Source organism: Lotus japonicus, chromosome 1 (assembly GCF_012489685.1).
Source record: "Lotus japonicus ecotype B-129 chromosome 1, LjGifu_v1.2".
In the NCBI taxonomy this organism is placed as follows: Eukaryota; Viridiplantae; Streptophyta; class Magnoliopsida; order Fabales; family Fabaceae; genus Lotus; species Lotus japonicus.
The window spans coordinates 59,204,465-59,212,449 of NC_080041.1; positions in this window are offsets into that span (position 1 = coordinate 59,204,465).

The following is a 7,985-nucleotide window of genomic DNA, read 5'->3' on the forward strand; positions in this document are numbered from 1 at the left end:
TTTCATTTCCAAGATCGCCTTGCATTTGTCTGGGTTTACTTCTATTCCTCGTGATGCTATCATGAACCCTTAAAATTTTCCTCCTTGGATCCCAAAAGAGCATTTCTCAGGATTTAATTTCATGCGATATTTCCTTAATTGAGAAAATGCTTCCTTGAGATCGTCCCCATGCTCACCTGATTTAGTAGACTTGACTATCATATCATCAACATAGACCTCCATATTCCTTCCAACTTGATTCGCAAAAATTTTATCCATCAGGCGTTGATAAGTAGCGCCTGCATTTTTCAAACCAAAAGGCATTGTTTTGTAGCAGTAATTGGCCTGATTTGTCATGAACGCCGTGCTTTCCTCATCCGCGGGATGCATCATGATTTGATTATATCCCGAATAGGCGTCCATGAGACTCAGAAGTTCATTTCCGGAAGCCCCGTCTACCAACTTATCCACATTAGGCAAAGGATAAGAGTCTTTTGGACACACCTTGTTCAAGCTTGTGTAATCTGTGCACATTCTCCACTTTCCATTCGCCTTTTTGACCATTACTACATTGGCGAGCCAAGTTGGATATTGTACCTCACGAATAAACTGGGCTTTCATTAGTTTTTCAGTTTCTACTTGTACCGCCTTATCTTTTTCCTCGCTCATTCTTCGCCTTGTCTGGATGACGGGTTTCGCTCCTGGCCGTATAGCCAACTTGTGAGTGATTATGTTGGGATCAATCCCGGGTACATCATTGATCGTCCAAGCAAACAAATCCAGATTATCACCCAGAAGGGCGATCAATCTCCCCTCCTGTTCCTTCGTCAAGCTACTACCGATTTTTAGTATCTTGTCCTTAACTTGTGTTGACTTAGTTTCTTCCAAAGGTTGTGGGCAGAAATCGTCGGCATCATCCCTTGGGTCCAAAGTGAACCCCTCTTGAGGAAAAATTTCTGTGATCCTATGGCTTTCCTTGGCGGCCTTTCTCCCATAGAGCGCCACACTTCTCAGATAACATTCTCTTGCCGCATTTTGATCCACGCGCATAACCCCAATTTTCCCATTGCAAGCCGGATACTTAATAGTTAAATGGGCGGTGGAAATCACAGCACATAACTTGTTGAGGGTATCCCGCCCCAAGAGTGCGTTATAATTCGCCCTACAAGCGAGTACCAAGTATTTGACTTGGAATTTCTTAACGAATTCTCCTTCGTCGAAAGCGGTTGGTATCTCCACATAACCTCGTACGTTGACACGATCCCCTATGAACCTCACCATAGTTCCTTTGTATGACTTCAAATCTGATTCTTTTAGACCTAGGCGATCAAATGCGTCACCATAAATAATGTCAGCCGAGGATCCTTGGTCTAAAAACACCTTCCTTGTTTTATAATTGTTGACTCTGATTGTAACCACAATTGGATCATTGTCATGTGGGATTACAAGAGCAAAATCTTGAGGAGTAAATGTAATTGGAGAGTGATTCAACCGACATTCGCCCTCATATGCCTCATGCACGGAATTTACCGCGTCCCCATACCACTTTCTGGCCTTACTAGAAATCACGCCACCTCCAAATCCGCACGCGATTGACGCGCATTTGCCTACAGGATCGCCCAACTCTTCCACCACCTCCTTTCCTTTTCCTTTATCAGCCTGAGTTACCTTGGTGGATTCTTGCGCGGCAGCAGCTTTGACAAAATTTGTCAAATGTCCCGCCTTAATCAACCGATCGATCTCACGCCTCAAAGTCCAACAGTTATCAGTTGTGTGCCCTAAGGCTTTGTGGAATTCGCACCATCTGTTTGTATCGACATTAGATGGTGGTCATTGAGGTGGCGGTGGATATTGCACAACATTCGTCTGACCCACAACCCTCAACATTGTTCTCAAGGGTGCATTCAATTTGGTGAGTGGCGCCACATTTGGCGCAGTGGCTGGCTGAGCAGACTGATTTGGGGAAACTCCTTGTGTATTCCTATGCCAAATGTTGCTTTGGAATCCTGGTTTATTGTTGTGATATGGGCCAGGTCTTGGTAAGCGTGGTGTCTGGGCTAACCTTGTATCTTTCCCAGCCTTAGGCTTTTCTTGTGATGCCGCGCCTGGCTGGGTATCTTTATTCCCATCTTCTCTTTCTTGCTTTCTTTGATCATCTTGCTCTATCAAAATAAATTCCTGAACTCTGGCACGGAGATGCATCATATCACGCGCTGGGCGCCTTGTTAAATCTCGATTCAAATCTCCCGCCCAGAGCCCATTTTTGAAAGACGCCAGACAAACATCTAGACTATCTTCTTCCAATTGAACAACCATCTTGCTGAATCGCGCCATGTATGTCTTAAGCTTTTCCCCTGGTTGTTGGTGTATACTGATGAGATCAAACATAGTTGCCTTTGTTGTTTTGCTAGCTGAGAATTGAGTTAAGAATTTAGTGGACAAATCAGTGAAATTGGCAATTGAGAAAGGTGGCTGTCTAATAAACCACTGCATCGCCATCCCTTTAAATGTTGAGGGTAACAACCTGCACTTCACCTCATCCGTCGCCCCACCAATAACCATTTTGGTGTTGAAGTACCTCAAATGCTCCATAGGATCAGAATCGCCTGAAAAGGCGTCCAATGCCATTGTCTGTAAATGCTTGGGTATTTCAACGGTTGTGACGGCAGGCACAAAAGGTTGGAATTCAACTACATCCTCCGCCTCAAGGCATTGTCCCTGTTTGAAATCCCTCATCTGATTTAAGTATTCCACCTGGGCTTGCAAATGTTCATTCTGGCGTTGAACATTTTGCAAGGTATCCAATGTAAGATCAAGTTTTGATCGAGTAGTACCACTCTATGTTTTGATTATTACAAGTTAACATTTTAGTATGAACAATTATGGTACTCTAACGTGTTTTTCTGAGTGTGCTATTTACAGGCTCTAACCTCAATTTTATCTCACACAAATCAGAAGCACTGTGCTTAAAGAGTGACCCAAGCAACGCTTTCGCAACATCTATGTTCACTCTGAAGCCATACAAGCTCTGATATGGACTCAGTCACTTGAAGTTCTGAAGATCCAGACGTTCTGACAACCCAGACACTCTGAAGGTTCAGACGGTCTGATGGTGTAGAAGACTCTAAAGATCCAGAAGCTGAAAAGTGTAAACTCTGATGTCCAGAAGCAAGATGACTCTGAAGACCATGTACTTCCCTCTGAGTTCAGAATCAGAAGATACAACGGTCAGAGGATCTCTGCTTCCCTCTGACTCTGATCAACGAGCTTCACAAGTTCCAACATGAAGCATTCCCCTTATCAGAAGTCTACTAGGTTTAAAGGTAAAGTCACTATCCAAGTACAAAAGCAAATGTACTATCCTGACGACCTACCTAACATTCTCAGCCACAGCAGAAGCTGGAATTTCCAGAACTACCCTCCAACGGTAGCATTCCCATGCAGCGTTCAAACCCTAATCCTTGGAGTATAAATAGAGGCTGAAGATTGAAAGATGCGGTTGGAAGAATCTCACACGCGCAAGCTATATTCAAAAATCTTCTAAGCATTCTTTCATCTGAATTTATTGTGTTTACTATTAGCTTTTCAGAAGCAAATTCTTTGTAAACATTCTTTCTTAAACAGTTGTTTAGTTACCTTTAGGAGATCAAGTTTGATTGGATCCTAGAGAAGACTAAGAGAGTGAATCTTAGTGTGAGCTAAGTCAGTGTATTGTGAGTCACTTGTAGGTTTCAAGTGCAGTTGTAACATTTACCTGATTAGTGGATTGCCTTCATTCTAAGAAGGAAGAAATCACCTTAACGGGTGGACTGGATTAGCTTGAGTGATTCATCAAGTGAACCAGGATAAAATACTTGTGTTCTTTTCTATCTCTTATCTTAAGCACTTTGTTCTCGAAAGATTTGTTAAAATCTTTAAGGTGGAAGTTTTATTCTGAAAACGTTATTCAAACCCCCCCCTTTCTACCGTTTTTCATACCTTCAATTGGTATCAGAGCTCAAGTTCTGATTACCACACCTAACAGTGTTCAGTGATCCGGGCCGGTGTGAAAAATAATGGCTACCACCAGTGAAACGCAAAAAGATGGTTACAATGCAAAGCCTCCCATGTTCGGCGGTCAAAGGTTCGAATATTGGAAAGATAGACTTGAAAGTTTCTTTCTGGGTTTCGATGCAGATCTCTGGGATATTATTGTGGATGGCTATGAGCGTCCAGTTGATGCAGAAGGCAAGAAGATCCCAAGGTCAGAGATGACTGCAGATCAAAAGAAGCTTTACTCACAACATCACAAAGCTAGAGCAATTCTTCTAAGTGCTATCTCTTATGAAGAGTACCAGAAGATTACAGATCGTGAGTTTGCTAAGGGCATCTTTGAATCCTTAAAGATGTCTCATGAAAGAAACAAGAAAGTGAAGGAATCGAAGGCGTTGTCCTTGATTCAAAAGTATGAATCCTTCATCATGGAGCCAAACGAGTCCATTGAAGAAATGTTCTCCAGATTTCAGTTGCTTGTAGCTGGAATACGACCTCTCAACAAGAGCTACACAACAAAAGATCATGTCATAAGGGTCATCAGAAGTCTTCCTGAAAGCTGGATGCCTTTAGTGACTTCAATAGAGCTTACAAGAGATGTTGAGCGTATGATTTTAGAAGAACTCATCAGCATTCTGAAATGTCATGAGCTGAAGCGCTCAGAGATGCAAGATCTGAGGTAGAAATCTATAGCCTTGAAATCCAAATCCGAGAAGGCTAAATCTGAGAAATCAAAAGCTCTCCAAGCTGAAGCAGAAGCATCAGAAGATTCTGATGAAGATGAGTTGACTCTGATTTCAAAAAGGCTCAACCGTATCTGGAAGCACAGGCAGAGCAAGTACAAAGGCTTTGGAAAGGCCAAAGGAAAGTCTGAATCCTCAGGCCAGAAGAAGTCCTCAATTAAGGAAGTCAAATGCTTTAAGTGCAAAGAATCTGGGCACTACAAGAGTGACTGTCCAAAACTGAAAAAGGACAAGAGGCCAAAGAAGCACTTCAAGACCAAGAAAAGTCTGATGGTGACTTTTGACGAATCAGAGTCAGAGGATGTTGACTCTGATGGTGAAGTCCAAGGACTCATGGCCATTATCAAAGACAAAGGAGCAGAGTCAAAGGATGTTGTTGACTTTGACTCAGAATCAGAAGGAGATCCTAACTCAGACGATGAAAATGAGGTATTCGCTTCCTTCTCAACCTCTGAACTGAAACATGCTTTGTCTGATATCATGGATAAGTATAACTCTTTATTGTCTAAGCATAAAAAGTTGAAAAAGGACTTATCTGCTGCTTCTAAGACTCCTTCTGAACATGAGAAAATCATTTCAGATTTGAAAAATGATAACCATGCTTTAGTGAATTCTAACTCTGTGCTTAAGAATCAAATTGCTAAGTTAGAAGAAGTTATTGCCTGCGATGCCTCTGATAGTAAGCATGAATCTAAGTATGAAAAATCTTTTCAAAGATTCCTGGCTAAAAGCGTAGACAGAAGCTTAATGGCTTCAATGATCTATGGCGTAAGCAGAAATGGAATGCATGGCATTGGCTATTCTAAACCAATTAGAAATGAGCCTTCTATGCCTAAAGCTAAATCTTTGTATGAATGCTTTGTTCCCTCTGGTACCATATTGCCTGATCCTTTACCTGCTGAAGTTGCTAAACCCCCTCTTAAAAAGAGATCTTTCTCCATGTCTAAATATCATGCAAAAATTCCTTTACATTACCATGTTGAGAAACACAAGGTGATCAGAACCTCTGGGGTAACTAACAAGAGAGGACCCAGAAAGTGGGTACCTAAGGATAAGATTATCTATGTTGCAGATATCCTTGATAGCTCCACTGAAACACCAATCATGGTATCTGGACAGTGGATGCTCGCGTCACATGACGGGAGAAAGGCGTATGTTCCAAGAGCTAAAACTTAAGCCTGGAGGCGAAGTTGGCTTTGGTGGCAACGAAAAGGGTAAAATTGTTGGTACTGGTACTATTTGTGTAGATAGTAGTCCATGCATTGACAATGTTTTATTGGTAGACGGCTTAACTTATAACTTATTGTCTATAAGTCAATTAGCTGACAAGGGTTATGATGTTATCTTCAATCAAAAGTCCTGCCGGGCTGTAAGTCAGATCGATGGCTCTGTTCTGTTTAACAGCAAGAGGAAGAACAACATTTATAAGATCAGATTATCTGAGTTGGAGGCTCAGAATGTGAAGTGCCTTCTGTCTGTTAATGAAGAGCAATGGGTATGGCATAGACGGTTAGGGCATGCCAGTATGAGAAAGATAAACCTTGTCAGGGGCTTACCCACTCTGAAGTTCTCTTCAGATGCTCTTTGTGAAGCATGTCAGAAAGGCAAATTCACAAAAGTCCCTTTCAAGGCAAAGAATGTTGTCTCAACCTCAAGGCCGTTGGAACTTCTGCATATCGACCTGTTTGGACCAGTGAAAACTGAGTCTATAGGTGGCAAGAGATATGGGATGGTCATTGTTGACGACTATAGCCGCTGGACATGGGTAAAATTTCTAACCCGCAAGGATGAGTCTCATGCTGTGTTCTCTACCTTCATAGCCCAAGTGCAAAACGAGAAGGCTTGTAGGATTGTGCGTGTCAGAAGTGACCATGGTGGAGAGTTTGAGAATGATAAGTTTGAGAGTCTGTTTGATTCCTATGGAATTGCACATGATTTCTCTTGTCCCAGAACTCCTCAACAAAATGGTGTTGTTGAGAGGAAGAACAGAACTCTTCAGGAGATGGCTAGAACCATGCTCCAAGAAACTGACATGGCTAAGCACTTTTGGGCAGAGGCAGTAAACACAGCGTGTTACATTCAGAACAGAATCTCTGTGAGACCAATTCTGAATAAGACTCCCTATGAATTGTGGAAGAATATAAAACCCAACATTTCTTATTTTCATCCTTTTGGTTGTGTTTGTTATGTTCTTAATACTAAGGATAGATTGCATAAGTTTGATGCTAAGTCTTCTAAATGTCTATTACTTGGTTACTCTGAGAGATCTAAAGGTTTCAGATTCTATAATACTGATGCTAAAACAATTGAAGAATCTATTCATGTTAGATTTGACGATAAGCTTGACTCTGACCAGTCAAAGCTAGTTGAGAAATTTGCAGAGGAAGATGACCTAGAAGAAGCTGGTCCCTCTGATTCACAATCTTAGAAGAAGAGCAGAATCACTGCAGCTCATCCTAAGGAATTGATTCTGGGCAACAAAGATGAACCAGCCAAAACCAGATCAGCCTTCAGACCCTTTGAAGAGACCCTGCTTAGTCTGAAAGGATTGGTGTCCTTAATTGAACCCAAGTCAATTGATGAAGCTTTTCAGGACAAGGACTGGATTCTGGCTATGGAAGAAGAATTGAATCAATTTTCCAAGAATAATGTTTGGAGCCTAGTGAAGAAACCTCAAAGTGTCCATGTAATTGGAACCAAATGGGTGTTCAGAAACAAGTTGAATGAGAAAGGTGATGTAGTCAAAAACAAGGCAAGGCTTGTTGCTCAAGGCTACAGTCAGCAGGAAGGAATAGACTACACATAAACATTTGCTCCAGTAGCAAGACTAGAAGCAATCAGACTGCTGATCTCCTTCTCAGTGAATCACAACATAATTCTACATCAGATGGATGTTAAGAGTGCCTTCCTAAATGGATACATATCAGAGGAAGTCTACGTTCATCAACCCCCAGGTTTTGAAGATGAGAAGAACCCAGACCATGTCTTCAAGTTGAAGAAATCTCTCTACGGTCTGAAGCAAGCTCCCAGAGCATGGTATGAGAGACTCAGCTCATTCCTTCTGGAGAATGAGTTTGTAAGGGGAAAAGTAGATACAACTCTTTTTTGCAAAACTTACAAAGATGATATCTTAATTGTGCAAATTTATGTTGATGATATTATATTTGGTTCTGCTAATCAATCTCTATGCAAAGAATTTTCTGAGATGATGCAGGCTGAATTTGAGATGAG